General features: G+C 47.7%; 1 protein-coding gene across 1 annotated transcript in view; it reads left to right on the plus strand.

Moving 5' to 3' along the window:
- The window catches only part of HPCAL1 (hippocalcin like 1), a 230,905-nt gene that overhangs the window by 119,567 nt on the left and 97,384 nt on the right, over positions 1-13,954 (plus strand). The window lies entirely within an intron of this gene.

Consider the following 13,954-nt stretch of genomic DNA (forward strand, 5'->3'; position numbering starts at 1 on the left):
CCGCGCTCGCAGAGGCCCGCGGCCGGCCGCCCGTCTCAGGCGCTCGCTCCCTCGCGGAGGCCCCGCCGGTCCGAGGTGGCTGGCGCCCGAGCGAGCGCGAGAGCGGCGGCGGCGGAAGGGGCGGCCGAGCTGGGGAAACTGCCTGACTGACAAAGCCGCTCGGGGCTGCCGCGCCGCTATTTATAGCGCCGCGCGTGTCGTCATGGAGACGCACCAGCTCAAACCAGCCGCGATCGGTTCCGTCCGGGCGTCCGGGGGCGGGGCGGGGCGGGCGGGGTGGGAGGGGAAGGGAGGGGAGGGGGAGAGACAGGGGGAAATGGGGGGCGTGGCGCAGCGCGGGCGGTTCGACGTCAGCCCTCGAGCGCCGCTCGCTCGCTCGCTCGCGCGCGTATCCGCCCGGCCCTGCGGCATCCGAGTTGGCGCATGCGCACGGCGTCTCGCGCGCCGCCCTGGGCCGTGCAATGCGCTTCTGTGCTAAGCGGATCTAGCCCCGACCCTCTCTATAGCCTAAAAAGCACGACTGCGGAGAGGGGGTGGGGGCCCGGAGCGGTGGCGCAGGCCGTAAGGCGTCTAAGCCTAGTACAGACCGCGTTCGAATCCCCCCGGCGTCCCATAGGGTCCCCCAAAGCCAGGAGAGCTTTCTGAATGCATAAGCCAGGAGGGAACCTCCTGAGAGTCCCTGGGTGTGGCCCCAGAACCCAAAACTAAAAAATTAAAAAAGGGGATTGGGCAGGAAGGGGAACATTGGTGGTGGGAATGTTGCACTGGTGAAGGGTGGTTTTCTGTTTATGACTGAAACCCAACTACAAGCATGCTTGTAATCATGGTACTTAAATAAAGATTTATATTTAAAAAAAAAAGAAAATGTGGGCATAAAAAGGAGGGCAGAGAGATGTAATCATGGTGCTTAAATAAAGATTTATATTTAAGAAAAGAAAACAAGAAAATGTGGGTAAAAAATATCACTTCCTCACACCTATATTCATTGCAGCTCTACTTATAATAGCCAGACTCTGGAAACAACCAAGATGCCCTTCAACAGATGAATAACTAAAGAAACTGTGGTATATATACACAATGGGATATTATGCAGCCGTCAGGAGAGATGAAGTCATGAAATTTTCCTATACATGGTTGTACATGGAATCTATTATGCTGAGTGAAATAATTCAGAGAGAGAAAGAGAGATGCAGAATGGTCTCACCCATCTATTTAAGAAAAATGAAAGACATTCTTGCAATAATTTTCAGAGACAAAAGAGAGGAGGGCTGGAAGTTACAGCTCACTTCATGAAGCTCACCACAAACAGTGATAAGTTTAGTTAGATAAATAACTACATTGAAAGCTATCCTAACAATGAGAATGTATGAGGGAAATAGAAAGCCTGTCTAGAGTACAGGCGGAGGTGGGGTGAGGAAGAGGGAGTTTTTGGAATGTTGCACTGATTAATGGGGGTGTTCTTTACATGACTGAAATCCAACTACAGTCATATTTGTAATCAAGGTGTTTAAATAAAGATATAAAAAGGGGGGTGGAGAAATAGCACAGCAGTAGAGCCTTGCACAGGGAAGACCCAGGATGGATCTGGGTTCGATCCCCGACGTCCCATAGAGTCCCCCAAAGGCAAGAGCGATTTCTGAGCGCATAAGCCAGGAGGAACCCCTGAGCATCACCGGGTGTAGCCCAAAAACCAAAAATAAGATAAAATAAAATAATGAAATGAAATAAAATAAAATTAAATTTAAAAAATAATAAAATAAAAAAGCACGACGTGGGACTAGCCCAGGGGATTGGTGCAAGCTACGTGGACTCCGTCGGGGTGGACTCTGACCCGAGTTTCCCCACTGCCAGCCCACGCACGTCCTGGGAAGGGGGGAAGCAATCTGGCACAGCTCCATCGCATCCTGACCAAGGCAAAGATGCATGGCAGGGAGAAGGGATGGGTTCTGGGTCGCCTGGCAAGGGCACTGTCCTGCTGCCCAGCCACTTTGACAGCCCACCCACCCGGTCTTGAGATCGCCCAGGATGGCTTTAATTGGGTGGCAGAGGGGGGCAGCGCACTGGCCAAGTCGTCTGAGCTGCATATGGAGTCTGGGATGCTGGACCCAGAGCCTGGATGCCAACACTGATGGGCACGCTTTGCATTGTGTACACTTTTTGGGTTTGGGGGGGGTCCACACCCGGCTGTGCACAGGGGTTACTCCTGGCTCTGTGCTCAGAGGTTGCTCCAGGCAGGCACGTGGGGAACCATATGGGATGCCGGATTCGAACCAGCGTCTGTTTGGATCAGCTGCGTGCAAGGCAAACGCTCTACCAGCCCGAGGGTTGTGCACACTTCTAAGTCCAACAAACCAACGAAATCTATGCAATGAACACTTAGGACAGAAGCCTTGGTCGCAGTTTGCTGGTTCTAAGCATGTAGCCCTTTCTTGGGATGGGTTGGGGGAAACCTTTCCTCACCCCTTTGCTTGTTCTGGGGATTGAAAGGGTTCCAGGGGGCCTCTTTCATTTTTACCATTCCTTTTCCTGAAAGACAAAGTCCTGCCGTCCCACCCTAGGGTGTGGGTTGTTCGGTGGCCTAAGGACTGCCAGTAAAAAGTTCGCATAGATAAAATAAGCTCTTGGTGCCTGGGTGGGGTGGGTGTGCAGGTCCTGGCCTTGTCCCCCTTTTACTGTGTGAACCTACCTGAGCAAGTTACTTTGGGTCCCCAAAAGAGCTTGGGCCACAAAGCCCAACGACTTCTATTTGGTGGGGGGGGGGGGGCACATCCAGTTTATTTCTGGCTCTGCACTCAGGAATTACTCCTGGCTGTGCTCAGGGAACCTTATGGAATGCCGGGATCCAACCTGTGTCATCCGCGTGTAAGGCAAAGGTTCTACCCGCTGTACTATTGCTTGGGCTCAGGAATCTTTTTTTTTTTAATTTAATTTTTTAATTAATTATCGATTAACTGTGAGATATACAGTTAAAAAGTTTATACAGTTAAAATGTATAAAAGTTAAGTGTATAGTTAAAAAGTTTATAAGTTAAAAGTTTATACAGTTAAAAAGTGTACGATTAAGTTTCAGTCAAAATATTTTATCACCCATCCCTTCACCAGAACGTATTTCTGACGACAATGTCCTCAATTTCCCTCTTGCCTCTGGCAGACATTCTCTCTCTCTCTCTCTCTCTCTCTCTCTCTCTCTCTCTCTCTCTCTCTCTCTCTCTCTCTCTCTCTCTCTCTCTCTCTCTCTCTCCCCCCCCCTCCCAGTTCACCCTACATCAGACAAATTCACATTTGCCTTGGGGGAGTCCAGGCCTTCCCCCAGATAACTGGGGAGCATAAGTAAGGGGACCATGTTGCTTCAACTAGCAGCATAAGCCCAGCCAGCTGCAGGTGCTTTTGCTTGAAGAGACCCTTTGGCCTTGAATCTGGTAGTTTGACTCATTGAACCTGCCTCCAGCTTGCCCTACAGAAGAAAAGCCGGTAATGACGAAACCTGACCTTGTTCAAAGGCAAGAACGAATGTCTTCCTGCACGTTTTGGGTTGACTAGATCCTCTCCTGGCTATTTTTGTCCTTAGAGATAAGCAACAGATCCTCTCAAGGATGCGATGCCAGGCATCTGGAACTTACTCTCACATGGAGATGAGCGCTTCCTTTGGATGTGGAAGTGGGAAAGGAAATGACCCCCATCAAGGTCCACTGGACATGACAGGAACACCTGTGTCCTTCATCCTCACACCTCAGTTCCAGAAACCACTCTTGTTACTTTGTGACCCCAATTCTGAGCTCTTGCCAAGTCCTAGGCCTCCCATTCTCTCCTTCATCTTGGGCTTACTCTCAAAAAGGGGCTCCCCCGGTGTAAAATTAAAAATAAATATAATAAAGTCCATGAGTTAGGTGAATCTGCCTCAGGCACCATGTTTCTAACCCCTCAGGTAGAAGGCTCTGATCAGTCTAAATATAAATTCAAGTTCTTGCACTCTGATGGTCTAAGAATGTCTTGGGCCTGGAGCAGTAGCCAATGATAGAGCGTTTGCCTTGCATGTGGATGACCCAGGACAGACCTTGGTTGGATCCCTGTCATCCCAAATGGTCCCCCAAGCCAGGAGCGACTTCTAAGCGCTTAGCCAGGAGTAACAGGGTATGGCCCAAAAACCACACACACACACACACACACACACACACACACACACACACACACACACACACACAAACACACAAAGGAAAAAGGAAAAGAAAAAAAAGTACTTCTTTGACGAAGGAGATGTGTGTGTTCTGCTTATGACTGAAACTCAACTACAATCATGCTTGTAATCATGGTGCTTAAATAAAGATTTTATTTTTAAAAAGTGATAGGTGCCAGAGAGATAGCATAGTGGTAGGGCGTTTGCCTTGCACACAGCCGATCCAGGATGGACGGTAGTTTGATCATCAGCATCCCACATGGTTCCCCAAGCCTGCCAGGGGCGATTTCTGAGCATAGAGCAGGAGAAAGCCCTGAGCACTGCCAGGTATGACCTAAAAAAAAAAAAAAAAAGCGAGCTCTATAACTCTGTTTCTAATATGTTTCCTGAACCCCAAATGAAGAAAGAACTGCTTGTTATTTTTTTTTCCCTTTTGTGAGGGTTTGTTTGGGCTAAACCCAGGAGAGCTGAAGGGCTATTCCCAGCTTCCATGCTCCAGTATCACTCCTGGGATCACTTATTGGGAATAAGTGGGTGGTTGAACTTGAGTCAGTCACATCTAAAGCAAGTGCCTTCATCCCTGTACTATTGACCCAAAGGTGTTTTTTTTTTATTGTTGGTTGACTTATTTGCACTAAATAGTTTACAAGGGGTTGAATCCTCATCATCAAAATTTGATCCCATATTTTCCTCCAAGCCTCACTAGGAGTGATTCCTGAGAACAGAGCCAGGATTAAGCTCTGAGCACTGCCAGGTGTGGCCCCAAACAAACAACCCAACAACAAAAATCAGGTGCAACATTTAAGACCACCATTGAGCAGAAAGATAGAATAGTCACAGAAAGAACTTTATTCAATGTTGGACTACTTGACATAGAACTTTCTGGGAAATCTTGTGTCCATATATCCATGGCCATATACTGCAGCTCCAAAGTGAAGTAGTCGATTCTGGAGTAAGGCTTATGACTAACAGGGACTTTTGGGGAGGGTTCCAGAGTGATAGCACAGCTGATAGGGCTTTTGCCTTGTATGTGGCCGACCTGGGTTCGATCTCCAGCATCCCATATGGTCCCCTGAGCCTGGCAAGAGTAACTTCTGATGACAGAGCCAGGAGTAACCCTTGAGTGCCACAGGGTGTGGCCTCAAAAAAAGGGGGGCTCTTTGGAGGGGAGATCTGTCTCCCCAGGCTGGTATCACTCAGGAAAACCAGACTCTGGAATCAGTCAGGGAGCACTCTAATCACTTGGGGGAGGAACTTGGCCCAAAGTAACTACCAAAGCTCCGTCACTGGTCCTCACCCAGCCCATAATCCTTAGCAATGTATGCAGATGTCCCGCACTTGCATCAACAAAATCCAAATGACATTCCCAATGCAGAGGACAGCTTCCGGGGAGGTTCTGGCTCTGAGTAATGGTGGTGTCACAAGAGAAGCCCCGCGTCTTTCAGAGCTACTGGTGGAAGTCGAAGCCACCCATGTGTGAGGAGAAAGCCCAGGAGGCTTATTATTATATAAAGGGGTATTGCTTCATGTCCCCACCCCACCCTTGCCCTGTGTGGATCTTGGGGAAGTTGGTGGAACAGGAGCAGGAAGTGGGTCAGCAGGGCAGTGCAGCAGATAGCAACCCCCTCAGTGCAACCCAGGGAGGTGGCCTCTATCCAGAAGTCAAAAGCAGGCATTTGTGGACTTGCATATTGGTGTTAGCATTGATTAGCATCTCACATGCTAAGTCAGAGTGGGTCTACCTGTGTGTTCTCCTGACATGGACTCAGACTTGTGCTTAAGATCTGACGGCTCTAAAAATCCTTTTCTGTTGGGTTGGAGAGAGGACAGCAGTTTAGGTGCAAGCTGCTAAACCTGGTTTGATCCCTAGTACCACTGCTCTTTCCTCCCCTAACCCCAATCCCAGCACCAGGAGTAAACCCTAATCACTGCTGGATGCCACCCGAAAAAATCTAAAAATAAACAAAAATACTAATTAAACCCTTTGCGGGTGGGCCAGAGGGATAGTCAAGGGATAGTTAAATCCCTGAACTATCCCTCTGGCCCACCAGCAAAGGTGTGGGATTTAGATATTCTAGTTAAATATCCTAATTAGATAACCCAGCACCAGGGGCCAGAGCAATAGCACAGAAGATAGGGCGTTTGCCCTGTATGTGGCCAACCTAGGTTCTATCCCCAGTACCTCCTAAGGCCTCCTGAACCTGCAGGAGAGATTTCTGAGCACAGAGCCAGAACACTGGGTATAACCTCCCAAAAAATAAAACTTCAGCAACACATAGGGTCCTTTGAGAAGTGAGCACTGAGCACTTGCTGGTTGTGTTCTCCAAACAAAATCCTTTGCTCACAGCCCTGGGTCCATAGGTAAACAGACAGCCTAGCTGCCTGCTATTGGTGCCTCCCAGGTGTTTCTGCAGTGTTGCCTTTGAATCCACCGCACCCCCACCCCCTTCCTTTGAAGTCAGGATCTCCTTATCCTCACACATCCTGTTAGGGGGCCCAGTTACCTGCACAGCAAAGTGACAGCAGTCACCCAGTATCTTCAATGGAACAAATTCTTCTCTGAGGAATCTTTGACTGATTCCTTCATAGGAATTTCTCTCCTGATGCCATCTACAATTGTACAGACTCTGAACATTCTTTCTGTAATTTCTATCTGTTCAGCAGATATTTATAATTGAATGAATCCTGACAGTCGTGGGCTCTTGTGGACCAGCCAAGGGTTCCTGCCTCACCTTTCCATTCTGAAAAGCAAACTTACTTCTGGGTCTAAATGCCAAGCAACTGCCACCATAGTTGTGCTACTTGTTGCCACTGTCCTATTTTTGCCCATGCCCCACCCTGATGGGGCCCCACCTCTGGGAAACCCCAGAGCCTGCAGGAGTTCTTCCTCCATGGCAAGAACAGTTTGTGGAGGGTTTTGCGCAATGCTCACTGCTTTCTGCAAGGTATAGACCCTACTGGGCCCCACAAATGCCTTCTGGTCACAGTGGAAGGTGAGCTCCAGGAAGGCCCATCCCTCTTGGAGGGCCCAAGCTATCTTCAGCCATGGGGACCCCAAAGCTCAAGGCAGCTGAGCACCCCGACTCCAGAGTGAACTGAACTATAGGATGTCTGATGCCTGAAGGGGCTGCCTAGACAGGGAGGTTAACCCCAGGCTGGTACTTTGGTATGTTTTAGTGACAGGGACACTGACCACAGATTATTGAGACAGAGGCTCAGGGGCTGCTGAGAAAAGTCAAGCTGGGAATGAAGAGGCTATTCCTAGGCCATTCCTGTCTGAGACAGGAAGGGGACCAGGCGCTCAGGGCAAAACCCGTTTACAGGACAGAGAAGAAAACCCTGACTGGCCTAGCTCCACTTGGGAAGGGAACTGACAGCTTCCCTGCTGAGGGGTTATCATGGGATTCTGGGGTATGGGCTGATTACTCTACAGACAATTTGTCTCCGGTCTCTCTGCATTTCTCAGCAGTGCTCCCAAGTCCCTGCTGACTACATGGCCTGGGATCTTGATTTGTGACTCAGTTGGCTGGCACAGGCAGGAAGGCAGTTGAGTAGAGTGGTCTTTGGGTATTTTGGGGGGGGGGAGCGGGGGGCACACCCGGCAATGCTCTTCTGGTTCTGCACTCAGAAATCGCTCCTGGCAGGCTGGGGACCAGATGGGATGCTGGGAATCGAACTTAGGTTCATCCTGTGTTGGCCACGTGCAAGGCAAATGCCCTACCACTGTGCTATCTCTCCGGCCCTGAGTAAAGTGTGTTTTACCTGGGAACCAGTCAGACCTCACATAGCACAACTGACAACTTCTGGTAGCAATGGAAAGGGGAAGCTTGAGCCCCAGGAGAGCAGAAGCTATGGAGGGGTGATCTGTGCATTGGGAACCATCCAGCCAGGCGTTGAGCCCAAAAGGCTGCCACGAAGGAGAAGTGGACAGCACTGGGGATACTGCTGGAAGCAGAGAGACAGAAGGAGTGGATAGGTTGCAAAATAGGCCAGAAACGAGCTCAGCTCCCTGACCACGGGCTTGCCAGACTCTTCTTGCTTCTGCCTTGTAGGTCACCTCTGAAGAAGCATCTGGAGTGCCAAGGGATCCTGGTCCTGGCATCCCCCACTGGGAAAATTAATCACCTCCCAGGACGAGAAGTCTCAAGGAAGGGAGGCTCCAGTTTCATGCACTCGGAGTCTCAAGAACAACGCCAAAGACTCATGTTCTTTTCATCCTTTTCACATCCATGGCCGGGTGTGGCCCTGCTCCCTCAGGGTTCTCTAATGGCTCCAGAGGCCAGCTGAAGACAGCTGAGCAGAAGAAGGCAAAGTATCTCCTCACAGCCACTTTTTGTCCCATGCCTAACTGACTGCAGGGACCACTCTTCCCCGGCACGCTACAGCGCAGAGGCAGCCCAGCCCGGGCCTTTGCTGCTCATCCCTAGAAGGAGGAGTGGGACCTCCATGGTTGTCGGAAGTGGAGGATGAGTCATTCGGTCCTGGCAGGTCTCCCACAGAGTCTGGCTTGGAAGCTACTGTCAGTCAGCTTCCAAGTCAGCTGAATTGTGTCTCTCCCAAATGCAGCTGTTACAGTTAGCCCCCAGCACCTCAAAATGAGAGGCTTTGCCAAAGGAGTCGAATTAAAGCCTGAGAAATGGGCACTTGTCCTTGGGAGTGGAATCTGTATTAAACAGGAAAGAATTGAATGCAGACTCAGAGAGGGGAAAGAATGCATGGGGAGCAGTGTGAAAAGATGAAGGCAGGGGCCAGAGAGATAGCATGGAGGTAGGGTGTTTGCCTTGCATGCAGAAGTATGGTGGTTCGAATCTGCATCCCATATGGTCCCCTGAGCCTTCCAGGAGGGATTTCTGAGCATAGAGCCAGGAGCAACCTCTGAGCACTGCCAGGTGTGACTCAAAAACAAAAACAAAAAACAAAACAAAACAAAAAAACCCAAAAAGATTAAGGCAGAGACAGGTTACTCCTTCATCCCAGGGAACACCAAATATGACCAGCTCAGCCTCAAGAAGCTGGGAGTAAAGTCCATGGTCCCTCTCTGCCCCTCATGGGAACCAATGTACCTTGGTTGGTTAACTGACACCTTGGTCTTGGAGTGGAAAAAAAACCTCTGGATGCCACTTGGTCTGTGTACTCAGTTATAGCATTTGAAAATGATGGATATGATTGTTAGCAGAACCAAGTCAGGGTCCTTTGGGCAGAGGATAGTATAGGATGATATCAGACTTGGGCCAAGCCTCTTAGTTCTTTGGGCCCTGAGGTGGTTGTGTGTTAGAATTGAAAATGACAGAACATAATAAGAAAAAAAAATCTAAGGCTGGAGAGGTAGCACAGCAGTAGAGCGTTTGTCTTGCACGAACAATGGTTCAAATCCCGGCATCCCATATGGTCTCCCGTGCCTGCCAGGAGCAATTTCTGAGTGCAGAGCCAGGAGTAAACCCACAGCGCCGCCAGATGCGAGTCAAAAACAAAAACAAAAACAAAAAAAAGGAAAAAACATCTAGTCCCATCAAAAAATGGGGAGAAGAAATGAACAGACACTGTCTCAAAGAAGAAATACAAATGGCCAAAAGACACATGAAAAAATGCTCCACATCATTAATCATTAGGAAGATGCAAATCAAAACAACAATGAGGTACCATCTCATGCCACAGAGACTGGTACACATCAAAAAGAACAAGAACAATCAGTGCTGGTGGGGATGTGGAGAGAAAGAATCTCTCATTCACTGCTGGTGGGAATGCCATCTTGTCCAGCTTTTATGGAAAACAATATGGAAATTCCTCAAAAAACTGGACATTTGGGGCTGGAGAGATAGAACAGGGGAAAAATGTTTGTCTTGTATGCAGTGGATTCAGGACAAATGGTGGTTCAAATCCTATGCCTGTCAGGAGCGATTTCTGAGCACAGAGCCAGGAGGAACCCCAAGCACCGCTGGGTGTGACCCAAAAACCAAAAAAACAAACAAACCCCCCCCCAAAAAAAAACCTGGACATTGAACTCCCATATGATACAACCCTACCACTCCTAGGAATACAAAAAAACAACACAAAAATGCCTTTTGCACACCTATATTCATTGCAACACTATTTGCAATAACCAGAATCTGGAAACAACCCAGATGCCTGACAACAGATGAGTGACTAAAGAAACTGGTACATATAAACAATGGAATACTATGCAGCTGTCAGGAAAAACGAAGTCATAAAATTTTCCTAAACCTGGATGGACATGGAACCTATTATGCTGAGTGAAATAAGTCAGAGAGAGGGAGATAGACACCGAATAACCTCACTCCCTTCCATGCTTGAAGGACAGTGGTTGGAATCCCAGCATCCCATATGGTCCCCTGTGCCTGCCAGGGGCGATTTCTGAGCGGAGAGCCAGGAGTAACCCCATTATTGTAAAAATACCCAAAGACAATAGAGCTGGAAGAATGGACCATGATATGAAACTTACCATAAAGAGTGGTGAGTGCAGTTAGAGAAATAACTACAGTAACAACTATCATGACAATATTAATAAGTAAGAGAAGTAAAAAGCTTGTCTTGAATATAGGTAAGTGTGGTGAGGAGGGAGATAGGGGCATTGGTGGTGGAAATTTTGCACTAGTGATGGGGGGGTTTTCATTTTTATAATTGAAACCCAACTACATACATGTTTGTAATCAAGATGCTTAAATAAAGATATTATCATTATTATTTTGCTTTGGTTTTGGGGTCATACACAGCAGCACTCAGGGGTTACTTCTGGCTCTATGCTCAGAAATTGCTCCTGGCAGGCTCGAGGGACCATATGGGATGCCAGGATTCGAACTACCGTCCTTCTGCATGCAAGGCAAACGCCCTACTTCCATGCTATCTCTCCAGCCCCAAATACAGATATTATTAAAAAAAAAATGAACTGGAGATGGACAGGTGTTAGATAACACCTTATTTTACCTAAAACAAAAATCATCCCTGGTTCCTTTGGATGTTTGTTTACAACTTGGATTTACCCCAAAACAAAGATAGTTTTACTTGCAAACCTGGGTGGGACTGGCTCAGGATAGACTGAGCTATCTGTCCTTACTGCTTTACCCAGGGGTGGTCTCCATACTCAACAAAAACAGTAGTTCTGTCTCTCCATATTAAGTAGAAGACTGCCAGGCTACATGAGTTTCAACCTCAGCCTGGTTCAGATTATTTCATGCGTGACCCTGATTCAGGCTCATTCACCTGGGGATGGAGATACAGCACATGGGGTGATTTACAGACAGGGTCTGAGGTTCAATGGTGTGATCCATGCTTTGTGTGTGTGAAGCCTGTTTGATCTCGGGTCCTGCTTAGTAAATAATCTTAGGTCAGAGAGATAGTGGAGTGGGTAAGGCCTTACCTTGCTACCAACTGACTGCAATGTAGTAGCTCTTATGACCCGCAGTGATACCTGAGCACTGAGCTAGAAGTGATCCCTGGACACAGCCAATTGTGGCCAAAACTCCCAAACAAAACAAAGAAACAGGAAAAAAAAACCTTAAGTTTTTTTCTTTTTTTTGGGGGGGGAGGGCGTTGGGTCACACCTGGCAGTGCTCAAGGGTTCCTCATGGCTCTAGGCTCAGAAATTGCCCCTAGCCCCAGGGGACCATATGGGATGTTGGGATTTGAACCACCATCCTTCTGCATGAAAGGCAAACGCCTTACCTCCATGCTATTTCTCTAGCCCCTTAAGTTATTGTCTTTTCCTTCTTTTCTTTTATCCCAGTGCTAATCCTAGCTCTGTGTTTAGGGATAGCTCTTGGCAGTGCTAGAGAGTCCTATCTCCCAGTCTTGCCCATTGAACGGTCTCTGACCTGGACTGGGTTATTTTTTGTTGTATTGGGGCCACATCCAGCAGCACTCAGGGGTAACTCCTGGCTCTGTGTTTAGAAATCGCTCTTGGTAGGCTCTGGGGACTATATGGGATGCTGAAGGTTGAACATCCCATATGGTCCCCTGATGTGTTATGACTATGGCCCCGTGTGTTATTTCCTAAAAAGCTGCATAAGGACTCTTTGCTGTCCTCTTTCATATTTTCTAAATAAAACTGTTTTGCTTTACTTTTTTTGTTTGTTTGATTTGCTTTGGGACCACATCCAGCAGTGATTCAGGACTTATACCAGGCTCTGAGCTCAGAAATCACTTCTAGTGGGGCTCCAGGATACTATGGGGTTCTGGGGATTTGCACACTAGGCAAATGTCCTTGTACAGTCACTTGTTTTACTTCTAAAAGAAGAAACAGAGCTGCTGTATCTACATGGGGCTCTATACTAAACTCAGCACAAGCTTAGGGGTTTAGAGCCAAGATCTATAGAGTTGACTTCCTCATTCCAGTAATATTAAATATTATATTATGTTATTTTATGTCATGTCATGTCATATCATATCATATCATATTATATTATATTATTATATCATATTATATTATGTTATGTTATATCATATCATATACCACATCACATTATATCATATCATAACATATTTTATATATTTATTTATTTTGGTTGTGGGGTCAAACCTGGACATGCTCCAGGGTGAGCAACATTGTATTTAAAGATACCCCAAGGGCTGAGTTAAGATACTTGCCTTGCATGCAGTTCAATCCCTGCACTGGAAAGAACCAGGAGTGACCTCCAAACACATAGCCAGGAGGGTCTGGAGCAATAGTACAAAGTTTGTCTTGCACATAGCCACCCAGCTTCAGGTTCAGTTCTCAGCATCTCATATAGTTCCTTGAGCACCATCAGCAGTTATCCCTGAATGCAAAGTCACAAGTAAGCCCTAATCATCACTGGGTGTGGCCCCAAGACAAACAAACAAACAAACAAACAGCCAGGAGGCATCTCTGGCACCATCAGGTATAGCCTAAGCCCCCAAATAAACAAATGTACCCAAACAAAAATCCAATCATCCCTTGATTCTTGTGTTGAAATGCTAAAGGAAGGAAATTAGGTATCATTAAAAACATCTTGGAGGTCTCCCGAGTCTGCCAGGAGTGATTTCTGAGCGTAGAGCCAGGAGTAACCCATGAGCGCTGCCAAGTATGACCCCAAAACCAAAATAAATAATAAAAATAGTTGGAGGGGCCAGAGTGGTGGAGCAAGCTGTAAGGCATCTGCCTTGCACGCACTAGCACAGGACAGACTGTGGTTCAACCCCCTGGCGTCCCATATGGTCCCCCAGCCAGGAGCGATTTCTAAGCGCATAGCCAGGAGTAATCCCTGAGTGTCACCATGTGTGGCCCAAAAAAACAAAACAAAACAAAACCCTCCAGAAACCCAGCTTGGAGCCTGAGAGAGCACAGTGGCAGGGCATTTGCCTTGCATGCAGCTGATCTAGAATGGATAGTGGTTTGAATCCCAGCATCCCATATGGTCGCCCGTGCCTGCCAGGAGTGATTTCTGAACACATAGCCAGGAGTATCCCCAGAGCGCCACCAGGTGTGACCCAATACCAAAAATAAAAAAATAAAAACCAACCAACCAGCTATTGGGAGCTGAAGTGGATAGAGTGCTTGCCTTGCATGCCAATAACCCAGGTTTAATTCCTGAAATCCCATATGATCTCCCAAAGTTATCAGGAGTGATTCCTAAATGCAGCCAGGCATAACCCTTGAGCATTACTAGGTGTCTCACACACACACATACACACACACACAGATACACACACACACACATAAAACCCAATCCCAGGAGTAACCCCTGAGCATTACTGGGTGTCACACACACACAGACACACAAACAAAACCCAACCCCAGGAGTAACCC

Source organism: Suncus etruscus, chromosome 12 (assembly GCF_024139225.1).
Source record: "Suncus etruscus isolate mSunEtr1 chromosome 12, mSunEtr1.pri.cur, whole genome shotgun sequence".
Classification (NCBI taxonomy): domain Eukaryota; kingdom Metazoa; phylum Chordata; class Mammalia; order Eulipotyphla; family Soricidae; genus Suncus; species Suncus etruscus.